Here is a 13,902-nt window from a genome sequence, read left to right as displayed (position 1 = left end):
CCCCTGCTTCTACAAAGAATCCCATAATCTTTAAAGCATAAGCCTCCACTTATATCAAAGCATATGAGTTGTATACGAATAGTCAGTGACTAAATCAAGATTTAAGTAAATCACACCGTGAATGTCACAAGAGAATTAATTCATAAATAGATTCAGAATTAATTCATCCTTCATGAACTGAGTCAAGGTAAGTGCCTTGTAAGCGACCTTAAAACCAGCAAACTCTTTGGTTAAGGATTTGAACACTATTTCTATTTGTGTGTTCATGTCTAGTTCGTCCTCATTGTCCTCTGCTTCTACAAAGAATCCCATAAGCTTAAGTATATGCTCTTTGACTGGAGTGCTAATTTTATGTTGAGAATTCATCAAATTTGTAGTAGCAGATTGTCGAGCTAATGCGACTTGGCCTCTGAGCAAATCCTCCAACTTTATCATGATATCTTTGGTAGTATGGAAATTCTCGTGTTGCTCTTGCAACACGCTACTCACGCTCACTAACATATAACATCAAGCAATCGAGTTAGAATCTCTCCAACGATTTCTCACTTTGGGTTGAGCTTCAAGAGGGCACGTTTCGTCAAGCACAAATTTGTGTTTCTCACAGCTGAGAACTATCACCAAGTTACGTTTCCATTCTCAAAAGTTATCCCCATTTAATTTATTCTTAGTAAGATTGCTAATAAGAGGACTAGGAGACATATTTGAACTAAAAAAATAAAGATTCACTAATTACTATCTTTGTATGAAGAAAATATTTTTCATTTCAACAACATATCAAGAATGCAGTATGATGCATTCGTCTTGTATTAAAACCTTGAAAAAATGAACTTTTTTGCTACAATCATTCTCACACCCATCAACCATGTCGCCTTGGGGTCTCATGATTAACTAGCAAGAACATGGATTACATCCAATCAATTCGTGAATCTTAATTCTCAATACTCTACATGAACTAACGATCGTTAAATGTTTGACCATCATCTCTAGCTTAAATATCATTTCTTAGGAAACTATTTAGTAAGAGATGATCTTGAGTGTATAATCATTGACTCAACACCCATAATGAACATGCTCTCATTTGTGAGTCATCTTGGGACAATCTCTCTGAAAGTCATGCATGAGTAGTTGTCCTTAAAAGGAAATCCCATCTAGTGAACCCACATGACAAAGTTTACCTTGGGGTGTAGCCAAGGTAGGAACCGGCTCGAAATTTTATCATGCTATCAGTTAGGGACCATCAATGGAGGCTGTAGGTCTTGTTCAAGGACCTTCTCCCACTCAATATTTTAAAAACATACAATATTTTTTATCCCAAATTTCGAGAATGATCATACAATAGTCCTATTGGCATTTTTACCTAATCTAAATGACATGTTTCCAATATTTGCATGGCATGCTATAGCAATTGTATAATATTCATTCATAAGAATCAATCAATCTTAAAACAAATAATTTTGATTCTCTATAGTTTTTCTTTTAAAGGAAAAATCAAAGAAGTGAATTAGAATCGTGCACCAAGTAAGGTCCTAGGAAAGGGAGGTGATTCAAATTTGATCACTTAAGAACCAAGTCTTTCCTAGCTAGAGTCAATCCTAGACATGCACCTTCTCATTACCACACTTCTCCCAGGTATTGAATAACCTAAAGAAGTTAATAGAACAATACAACACATGTATTTTCTCATTGCCACATTTCTTATTTTTAATCGATAAACTATGGATCATCTCATATATATATCACAATTATAACATCACATAATATTATAAACAATATAAAACATATATATAATAATATAGGTAATTAAAATAAAATTGCAAGCCAAGGTTTCCGTGGTTCTATTTCTAGAAAATAAATGGAAAAATAAAATTACATAAATTTTCACTGCAAGGCATTCATTGAGTCTTCAACCGCCATTGTATCTTTTACTCATCATCAACTCCTTTTGGAAAAATTACATTTAAGTCCTATGTTTGTTTCCGACTCACAAAAATTCGATGAATTTTTTTTAAAAAAATAGCCCTACGTGGAGATGATAGTCCACGATCTATTTCCAAATAACCACAATCTTGGCAAAAAATAATTTTATAAAAAAACATAATTTCGTATCCATTATCATATATAACTCAAAACATGTATAAGATCTAAAGAATGTCTCTTTCTATGTAATCAAATCATTCAAGAAGAAAAGAAATTTATATTGATTATCTGATTCTACTTACAGATAGAACACAACCTAGCTCATGATACCAATTATTGGAAAAATTGGTTTGGAAAGCGCAGTGAAAAATAAATTTAGGGAAAAACCAGGTTTTAAAAAATTTTCCAAAACATGATCTTGGTTGTGATATCTAAAGTAATAAACATTTAATCAAAATTGTACCTTTTTGATTCGTCTAGGATGAGCACTTCGACCGAGTAGTCTTCTCCACTATCCTCAAGCTCACGTCTGCCGAGTGTGGGCTCGCTTCGAATTAGAAAATATTTCATTAAAAATTACCAATTTCTCTAAACTTTTAGGTCAAGTTGTAAATCAGAAAAATATTTCTAAAAATTTTCTAGAATAATCTTTTTAGAGAATTTTCTCTCTACAACTTTCTGCTGAATTCAAGTGTGTAAAAAATAATAACCCAAGGCTCTCTTTATATAAGAAGAGTTTAGCGAGTTCAACTATGATTAAACTTAATCATTTTAATATTAAATTAATAAAATACTATTAAGATAAATATTAAATTAAATTTAATATTAAACTATTAAAATAATATTTTTTTTGAAATAATTAATCTGAAATAAAAATTCTCTAGTAGAGTCCCAATAGGAGTGTAACTCTTTCATTGCTCAACCATAGATGACCAACCACCGCTGGCCACTGAGATTCCCCTGTCGCAACCACCAGCACAACCGTGTCAGGTGATGCAGGTGCGACACCCTTACGGCACCTCGAGCCAGTATGACTGTTGCCAGTTCCATCCAGGTCAATGACAACTTGACCGGTTCGGTCAAGCCACCGGTTAGACTGTTGGATCGGTTTCACATACCGGGGTCGATTCGACCAGTTTTTTGGTCTTGGTCTTAATTTTGGACTCCTAGGCCCATTTTACGATCTCAAGTCCAATTTTCAAGTTCAATTACTCATTGGGCCAATTGTCTGACTTGAAAATTAATTTCCAAAAATATAATATTAATTTTAATTAATTTGATTAATTTAATTTTACTTGATCAAATTTAATTTTTCCAAAAATCACTTAGATTTTCCAAATTAAATTTTCAAGAAAATTTTTTAATCAAATTCTCTAGTTGAACAATTCTCACAACCACCTAATTTAATTGTACATTGAATAAATCAACTCAATTAAATTATTCCCAAAATCATAGAATTTTCTTCTGATTTAAATGAGGTTCGATTGTGCTTTTGTTGAGCTAATGGAGGGACTAATCAGACATATACAATTAGGCTTTAGTACTTGCCATTATGTCCAGAAGCATCCTTTCTATAATTCGTAATTACTTAATCATGGAGTCAATCTTCAAGAAGTACCATGATTGAAAACTCTTTATTGTATACTCTTTACGAAAGCAATTCATCCAACTGCTTTGTCCAATGACCTCGTCATGTGTGTGTTACCCTCATATGATATCCTTGATTCCTTTGAGTTAAATCCGTTCACTCAATACACTCCTATTTTCTCTTATTGCCACCATTGTGTCTTCTTAATGATTAATATGATCATTGTCAACAAGTGACTGTGATAAATTTCTCGTTCTAGAACAAGTAGCCCGTGGCCACATTTCATATTTATCAATCCACACAATGCCAATGAAAGGATATCATTTACTCTTTAATTGAGCTATGAATTTCACTATTGATAGCAAAGCCATACTATACACAAGTCATGTACCCAACATACAGTATATGAGCTCGATCATCTTTAGAGCATAAACCTCTACTTATATAAAAACACATGAGTTGCAGACGCATGGTCAGTGGCTAACTTAAGATTTAGGTAAATCATACCATGAACGTCACAAGAGAACTAATTCACAAACGGATTCAGAATTAATTAATCTTGGGTCCAGTCTAATGTATCATTCTAACAATGAATACATCTATGTCTCTACTCGTGGAGTCAACTTCTTTAATAGCCAAAACTAGCCATCTCCCCAATTGGAATTGTAGATGACATGATAATCCTTCTCAATATTTGAATCAACTGCTCACTTTGATTTTTTGACGAGATTACGGACTCATTTAGATTATCTACTGAAGTAAGTTGCCTTTCTCGCAATGTAAACGTTTTTTACAATGCCACTTATCTTTAGTTTTAACTTTATAAATTCAATGAGCTAATATTTTCTTGCCACAATTTCACTCTGTATGCAAAATATAAAAGACATAATAGTGAAATGTGAAATACTTTATTTATTTATTCATTGTTCAAATAAATAGAAAAAAGTTATATGTGTACTACAATATGGGCACATTTCCTAACATACAATCTAAGGGAAATCTTTAGCTCTAGTGCCTTCAAGGACCCCATGGAAAACTTAGTTTCTTTGAAACAACAAGGGTCAATGGATAACTACCATGACACCTTCATCAACCTCATCAAAGAACTACAGCTGCAGAAAATTATTCTCTGAGCATTTTCACTAGCAACTTGAAGCCAAAGATAGGTCAGTGCCTCCAACTCTTTAAGCCCAAATCACTAATGGAAGGCTTCGTAGTGGCCAAGCAGTTAGAAGGGATCCTCGCCAATTCCTATAAATGTGGTTACTCTTCTAGCTTAAGGGGACCCCATCGAACTCCTACTTTATTTCCTCCACTTGCACCAGTAATTAAGTTGGGTACAGTACAAGTCTACAACCCAATGGTACCCCTCCCACCAGTGGCCACAGTAGGAATCCAATTAGATCTCTCTCTTCTGTTGAAATTGAGGAAAAGAATAGAAAGGGGTTATGTTTTTGGTATGGTGCCAAATACACCTTTGGACATAAATGTGATAGATCCCAACTCTACTAGATGCTATTGGACCCTCCTTCTGATGGTGAGGGTGAGGATTTCCAAGAATGCTCATACTGCCTAGAAGATACTCCTCAGAAAGAAGAAGTTGCCGAGTCCTCTAGACTGTCTTTGCATGCAATCTAAGGCTCTCAAGACCTTCACACAATTAGTTCCACTCTAGTGATCATCTTAGTTGATTTGGACAGCACACACTTTCATCAGTGTCAAACAACTTTCATGACCTGTGAAATAGATGGACCATCTCAGAGTTACCATTACCGATGGTGGTTATTTAACAACCAATGGTAGTTTTCAAACAATTCCTTGGGAGGCCCAAGGTATATCATGTGCCACTGATTTCTTGGTGTTACCCTTAAAAGGATGTGATATGGTGTTAGAAGTCCAGTGGTTGTTGTCCTTAGGGGCCATCGTACGGGTATTTAACTCCTTAACAACATAGTTTACTCACCAAGAAAGACCTTGCATTGTAGCAATTCACTTATTGAATGTATCACAGTCCTCTAAGTGCTTATCATTAGTAGGCCAAATGTTAGGACCTTGTGCCATGGTGTTGGCCACTCTACTGTAAACTATCTTGTCAGTGGCTACTACTCCCACTCCATTAGTATTACAACAACTGATAGATGAGTATGCTGACATTTTCTAGGATCATGTTAGTATCTTTCCCCTTGCCTATATAATCATGGCATACCCTTGAAGGATGAAACATTAGTGGTCAAATCAGACTATGTCAGTACCCCAATGTCGAAAAGAATGAAATCGAGAGACTAGTTCAGGAGATGCTTCAGGCTAGTATTATAAGAGACAATAGTAGCTTATTTGCTTCTCCAGTAATAATGGTTAAGAAGAAGGATGACAATTGGAGAATGTGTGTTGACTATAGGCAACTCAACTCACTAACCATCATGGATAAATTCCCCATTCCCATAATAGATGAGCTCTTAGATGAATTGGGCCAAGTTGTCTTCTTCTCCAAGCTTGACCTTAGATCGGTCTACCACCAGATTCGAATGAAAATTTCTAATGTTTCTAATACTGCATTTAAAACTCATGAAGGGAACTACGAGTTCTTGGTCATGCACTTTGGCCTCACCAATGCTCTTTCAACATTTCAAGTGTAACAACTCGAAAGTCAATGGTATCGAAAAGTGTGGTTTTAGAACCCTATTTTTGTAATACAGGCCCGTTAATATTTCTTTTAAATATTTACAGAGTTATATTATAAGTGAATTGAATTTCAATTAGGTAATTTTTCGAATTAGTGATTAATTAATGTACAGGGACTAAATCATAAAAGTGTCAAATTTTCAATTACTACATGTTTTAATAATTAAAAATTGAATTAAGGACTAAAGTGGTAAATATACCACTTAATAGTTAATGGAAAATAGCTTGGTTTATTTTCATAAGAGAATTGTTATAAAATTTAGATAAAATAATGTTATAAAATTTTGCTTAAAAAAATAAAATATAACTTAAGTAATAAAAAGGAGCTAGTGGAATGAAAGAGAAGGTGGTCTCCTTTATCTCCTCAAATCGAAACCAAAAAGAAAAGAAGAGAAATACATTTGGCCTTAGGGCTCAAGTGTTTCAACCTTTAATTTGTTAGTCAATTTAGTCCATTTTCTTGTAATTCTTATGTTTTTGGAATCCAGGTAGCTTAAGATTTTGTTTAGCTATGCTTTTGAAAAGCACTTTTTTTTGCTTTAAAAAGTGCTAAAGAAGCACCATTTGTTTGAAAATTTTGACTTCTAAAAAGCCCTTTTGTTCAGATGGAAAAGCTAAAAATTTTAACTTTTCCTATGCCAAAAGCACTTTTGGCTGCTAATTTACTTTTTTATCCTTCATTTTTCTTCTCCCAAAACACACTGTAAATTTCTGATTTCTTCTTTATTTTCTCTTTCAAAACTAGTTATTTGGTTCTACTTCTCTTTTATTTTCTTTAATTCTTCCATTCTCTTCAAGGTTTTTGTTGCTCTTTCTCTTTCTTTTTACTCCCCTAATCTTATCTTCTTATTTCAACTCCCATTTTTTTTTTTTCATTTTTTCCATACTTTAGGTTAAGCTATTTTTGGTTCCCCATTTCCTCTTTAATTTTTCCACTGGTGAGCTTTTTTTCTACACTTACTTTTTCTTCTTTTCATGTTTCATCATTGATTTGGCTGTGAACCCATCTTAATTATGCTTAGTTTTAGTAGTTTCCTGCTTTTGCTCAGTTGGCTTTCATTCATTTTTATTTGTAGTGCTCTGAGGGAGTAAGGGAAGAGTGCTTTCACACCCATTTCTTGGGTTTTATGAATTTGGATTCTTTAAAACAACTATGGTAGTGAAGTTAAGAGTTGCTTGGGTTCTGAGTTTTTTTGGGGGGTTTTAGCTTAGGACTAGAAAATACCTTTTATATATATAAAATTTGTTTTCGACTGTTTTGGCTTGTGAAAGAATCAAGTCTTTTAGGTCTTGATATTGGATAATTACAAGTCTTTTAGTATGTTCTACATTTATTCTGGTCTTGCCTGATAGTTTAGCTTTATTGTCTATCATTTTAAAAACAATTTTTATGCAATAAAGTCGTAGACTTAAAATATTATGTCAACATTCTTTAAGTGTTAAAGCAAAAATGTCAAATATTTGTTACTTATTTCTTGCTAACAACTGAATCTATGGTCTGATTCTAAAACGACAAATAAGGTAGAAGAAAGGAATGTACTTAATTTAAAATTAATTATTAAGGGTAGGGTTCTTTTTTTGGATTGATATTATAGAATAGTTTTACCTATAAATATAGGATAGAGTTGTTTTTGCCTCTAATGATTCTACATTAGAACCAACCTTTTAAATGATTTGATATACCTTTTGACTGAACTAGGAAATGAATCTCATTAAACTGATAGAACCTATGCTAACAAATGAAGAATTGTTGAGTATTAAACTTTTATTATTATTATTATTATTATTATTATTATTATTATTATTTTGATAATGTAATTATGCATAAGTTGTAATTCAGGAATTTATTTGAATAAGTCATAAAAACCCATTGGTTTGGTACTTTTAGATTTCATGATTAGATAAAGAAATAATTGACAAAAGAAAATGTGTGGGATAGTTGGTTCCATTTGGATCTTGGTGGTATTGACTAAATATTACCCATACTCACTTTTTTAATTGTGTTTGATGTTGTTATTAGTTGTGTTCTCTTTCTTGGTTATTATTCTAGTCTTGGAAAGTTGATTTTGATTGAGAAAAAAATATCTTAGGGTCCTATCTTGATTTTGATACACATCTCCACCATTTGGAATAATCTTGTTATCTTCAATTGTTCCTTTCAATAGTTTCAAACATGTAAAAAAATATACTTATGTGACATTTGATTTTCTTGATTGCTTTACTGGCTAAAATGAATATGTTCATATACAAAATAGATGAGTACTTTGGCGGTTTAAGTTAGTGGTGAAAAATTCAAAGCAATGTGGGATAAAAATTTGACAGAAAAATTCTATGATATTTTTATTAAAGAGATATTGAAAGGAAATAGACCCAGTACTCATTTCACAAAAGGCAAGGCTTATTCACAAAGAAAAATTAAAAATAGGTGGGATGCCTTGAAAAAAGAATAGAAGGCTTGGAAGAAACTTAAAGGAGGAGTTACTAGTCTAGGATGGAATTCTATAAAAAGAACCGTTGATGCTTCGAGTGACTAGTGAGAGAGTAGGCTAAAGGTACATTAATAATTCTTGATTTTTTTTTTCTTATTTATAAGGTTATTGATAATTTCTTATTAAACTACCATTTTATATGTAGATTGTGCTTGAAGCTCAAATTTTTAGAACATCAAGCATTGATCTTGAAGCGAAGTTGGACCAAATATTCATGGGGATAGTTGAAACTAGTGATAAAGCATGTGCACCTTCTTCTAGTACACTCCGTAATAAATTTTTTGAGGAAGATGACAATGACATACCTAAAGAAAATAAAGAAAATGAAAGAAATGATGTTCACATTGATGGAAATGATAAAAAAGGAAAACACCTGAGATTTCAACTTCACGTTTTAAAACTGGAAGGAAGAAATACTCAAAGGAAATTGGAGGGGCTGCAAGATTATCCAGTCAAATAGAAAACTTATGCAATGCAACTAATAATATGAGTCAAGCCACATCTAGTTTGACCCTTGTTATGGATCCATGTGGTATTCAATAAGCAGTTAAAGGGCTGGATAGCATGTTGGAGGAAGTTTCAGAAGCTAGTCCGCTATACTTTTTCTCATTGAAATTATTACTCAATAAGGAAAAGTGAATTATGTTTTTATCAATTAATCCCAAGATCAGAGCTTTGTGTGTAACAGCCCGATTTTGGGGCTAGTCGGAACAGTGGTTTCGAAAACCACTATTTTGAAGCCAGAGAAATTATTTTTATTATTATTTTATGTGTTATGGCATGATTATATGAATGCATGAAAATTTTGGTGAGATAATTTTAGCGATTTCATGCTAAATTACGAAAAACGACTAAATCGCATAAAGGGCAAAAGTTTTGTTTTACTACCCAAATGTGTTAAATAGCTAGAGAACCAAAATTTAAGGCCTTTAAAGGGAAATTAGACTTTTTAAATAGAGGTGGCCGGCCATAGGGGACAAGATTGGTCAAAATGTCAAAGTTAGGTGACATTTTGTGACTTAATTGATTAAAATAAAACAAAAGAAAAAGGGCTATCATCTTTCTCACCTCTCCACCAAAATTTTCAGCCATTCTAGGGGTTTTAGAAGCTAAAAATTTCAGCAACTTCTCATCCTTGCAAGTAAGTGATTTAGATAGTTTTTATTAATGATTTTTGTATTTTTAAGACCCTTGTAGCATTAGCTAGCTAATGAATGGACTATATTGCAAGATGATTAAAATTATAGGGTTTTTCCACGAGATTATTCATGTTTTTTTTTCTGAAATTTATGCAAGAAAATGAATCATGGTTATGAAATAAACAACTTTTGTGAAGTAGTTTTGATGGAAACCCTAACTAAGGACCATTTTGCATAAGCTATGAAATAGGTGATAAATGTGTGAAAAAAATGAGAATTGTGAGATGTTATAGTTATGAAATGAATTTAGTTAGGTTTGGCTAATAAGGAAATTCGATAAAAATTAATTTTCGGGCCTAGGGGTAAAATCGTAATTTTTTCAAAGTATAAGGGCAAAACGATCATTTTACCAAAGTATGAGTCTTAAGTTGAATTGAATGATTTGTGTATTAAATAAGCTAAATTCTAATGTCTTAGATCAAGAGAAATGTGATTCGGGTCTTGATCGAGGGAAGAACAAAGTTTACGAGGATTAGGCTCGTTCCCATCATTTTGTGCCGAGGTAAGTACACATGTAAATAATGTGTCATTGTAGCTTATTTTTAAATGTTTTATCGTTATCATGTAATATAACCTTACTTGTTACCATAGAAGCTTAAATATTGTGAAATAAGAGAAATTTACATGGTAAATAAGTACGACGACATCAGGTTGAATATGAAATCCTGTTGAACCTCAGAAATAGTATAGGATACAAAAGGTATGTCATGAGGAACTCTATAGCCTGAACTCGTGAGTTATGTATGAGTTCATGAGATAAATGCTATATGTAATGTGGGTCTAGGTACTGACATTTACTGCAGACCGTGAGTAGCTCAATGAGCGGGCATTACATGATAGAGTTATAGGGTCCGGGTCCGGGTACCGACATGGAAAAAAGGCTTGTGAGTAACTCAAAATGTGAGCATTACAAAGTACGAGGTAGCTCTGACTACTTATATGGCACTTAAGTGTAAACTTTTCGTGTATCCATTAGTATTTCGAGTGTTCAACGGGTAGTTTGAAGAACGAGTTGGGGAAAATTCCAATGAGGTATGTTATTAGAGAGAATGAAGTTGAGATATTTTACGGATGATTTTAGGTATGTATACTAAACCCATGAACAAGACCTTAGTGTGTGATGAGATGTAGTAAGTATGCATAAAGGAAGTGAAGAGTAAGATAGTTAGCTTAAAATGATATTCTTTTAAGTATGATCCATTGCTTGATGAATGTTTTTTTTTAATTACACTTATTTACATATATGTACTTACTAAGCTCCCATGCTTACCCTCTTTCCTTTGCATTTTCTTTTAGTGCCGCCAAACTAGCTTGTAAATCATCGCCTACGTCGGGGAAGCCAGCCACACTATCCTTGAAGCACTTGGTATAGCTAGTTTTATCATTTTGACTATGGCATGTATGGGAACTTTTGATTTTATTTTGATATCACATCGTTTTGGGGCCAAATGTGTTGCCTTTTTTTAGTATTTGACTCATTTTGTATAAGGCCATGAAAATTGTTAATTTTGAAAGTCATTATATGAATGCAAGATAGTCTTTCATGAATGTGAAATTTTTGGCATGGTTGAATATATGAAAAGTATATAGGCCTTAGCTATGGTTGTTGGTTGAGAAATCATATTATGTTAGAATTTGATATGTTGATTGGTATTAAATTTTTGTTTCAGGGTGGCATAGGGCCTGGTAAATAGCCTTATATTGTCCACACGGGTAGGCATACGGGGATTTGTTTAGGCCGTATGTGACACACGGTCAGCCCCATGGACGTGTTACATGGCCGTGTGTCCCCTGCACGTAAATTTTACAAGTCAGTATGCATGGTAGTAAACACACGGGTAGAGACACACCCGTGTGTCTCAGTCATGTGAAGGGCACGACCTAGCACACTAGAGTGTGCCTTGGCTGTGTGACCCTTAACTGTTGTTGACGTCAGAAACAAAATGTCAATGTTATTAGACACAGGCTAGGACACAGGTGTGTCATGGCCGTGTGAAGGACATGAGCATGTGTTAGGCCGTGTGAAAACCCCTATAATTTCAAATTTAAAATTTAATTCACACAAGCTCGGGGCAAGGGCATGTCCCCTTATGCTTAGGCCATGTGAACCACACGAGCCATGAGCACGGCCATGTCATAATAGCCACACGGGCGTGTTGCCCTTCTACACGGGCGTGTGTCCTGTTTCTAGGGTCATCTTTATTAAGTCTATTTAAGGACCCGAGTTGGTTCCAAATGGCTTCTAATGAATGTTTGAGGCCTCGTAGGCCCATATTAAGGAGATTAGACAAAGTTGAAAAAAGTTTTGAATTTGATCAAGTTTTAGTAACTCGAAAACGTTTGAATGCATGTGTTTAAGTTTAGAAACACCTCTTATTCCGTCCTGAAGTAGGGCACAGATGTGGGGGGTTACATTTAATGGTATCAGAGCTATAGTTTAGTCAGTTTTTAGACTAACTAGCGTGTGTTCGAGTCTAGCTATACATGCTATAGATAAATTGTTATAGTGTGATGGCGCCTGATCTTATTACTATGTTTTCTTATAGTAATTGATCCTGATCGAACTATGGCGGACGATGTAGAAAGTAATGCACCGGCTCCTGCTGAAGGGGCGGTGCCATCCGATAATCGACCTCTCAAAGTTAGTCAGGGAGTGGGAGAAGGGGCTCGGGAAGCCATTCTCTACATGTTGAATGAATGGTACACGGAGTTCGTTCGAGCGAACCCGAATGCTCAACCCCCTCCACCTCCCCCTATTCCTCAACCTGTCCCTATAGCACCCCAGGGTATGGATTTTTTGAGATTAAATAGAACCCCAGTGGACAAGATCCGAAAGCATAGAGCCGAGGAATTCCATGCTAATAAAGATGATGATCTCAAAAGGGCAGAATTCTGGCTTGAGAATACCATCGTGGTATTCAATGAACTATCTTGTACTTCCAAAGAATGCTTGAAGTGTGTCATATCCTTGTTTAGGGATTCGACTTACCACTGGTGGAAAACGTTAGTTTTAGTGGTACCTCAAGAGAGAGTCACATGGGAATTCTTCCAAGAAAAATTCCGGAAGAAATATATTAGTGAGAGATTTATGGATCAAAAGCGTAAGGAGTTTTTTTACTTGAAGTAAGGTTGCATGTCAGATACTGAATATGACACGGAGTTTTTCTAACTTAGTAAGTAGCTCAAGAGTGCGTGTCCTTCGAAGCTAAGATGTGTCGAAGGTTTAAGGATGGACTTAATGAGGATATTAGGTTGTCAGTGGGCGTCCTTGAATTGAAGGAGTTTGTAGTGCTTGTTAATCGGGCATGTAAAGCCGATGAGTTAATCAAGGAAAAGAATAAAACCGAGGCTGAGACTAGAGATGCACGGAAAAGGCATGCAAGTAAGTCATTTCCGTCTCAGTCTAAGAAACCTAGAGACATTTACTATCGTTCTCATGTGCCAGCCAAACACTAGTATAGAGATCGTAGGAAGCAAGATTCAAATTTTAAATCTCGGGCTACATCAGTGCCTAGTGTGGGTAATGTCAGATCTTCTCAACCAGAGTGCTAGCATTGTGGTAGAAGTCATTTTGGCAAGTGTAGAATTAATGATGGATCCTCTTTCTGATGTGGTTCTTAAGACCATTTTATCAAGGATTGCCCCAATATGAACGAGAGAGAAAAATTTCAAAGTGCAAGGCCAAGTGGCACAAATTCTGAAGAAAGACCTCAGAAGAATGTCAAAATTGGGGCTAGTAGCAAGAATGTGACGAGAGACACCACAGTGAGATCAGAAGCTAGAACTCCGGCTAGAACCTATTCCATACATGTGCATGAAGATGCATCTTCTCCCGATGTGTTCACCGGTACATTTTCTCGCTATGATAATACTGTTATTACTTTGATTGAGCCTGGTTCTACTCATTCGTATGTGTGCATGAGATTGGCGTCTAGCATGAACATACCTGTTGAGCCTACGAAGTTTATGATTAAAGTGTCAAACCCTCTAGGCATGCATGTGATAGTCAACAAAGTATGCAAGAAAT

The sequence above is a fragment of the Gossypium arboreum genome, chromosome 10, assembly GCF_025698485.1.
Source record: "Gossypium arboreum isolate Shixiya-1 chromosome 10, ASM2569848v2, whole genome shotgun sequence".
NCBI lineage: Eukaryota > Viridiplantae > Streptophyta > Magnoliopsida > Malvales > Malvaceae > Gossypium > Gossypium arboreum.
The sequence above is the reverse complement of the archived record's forward strand: the minus strand, read 5'-3'. Positions refer to the sequence as shown.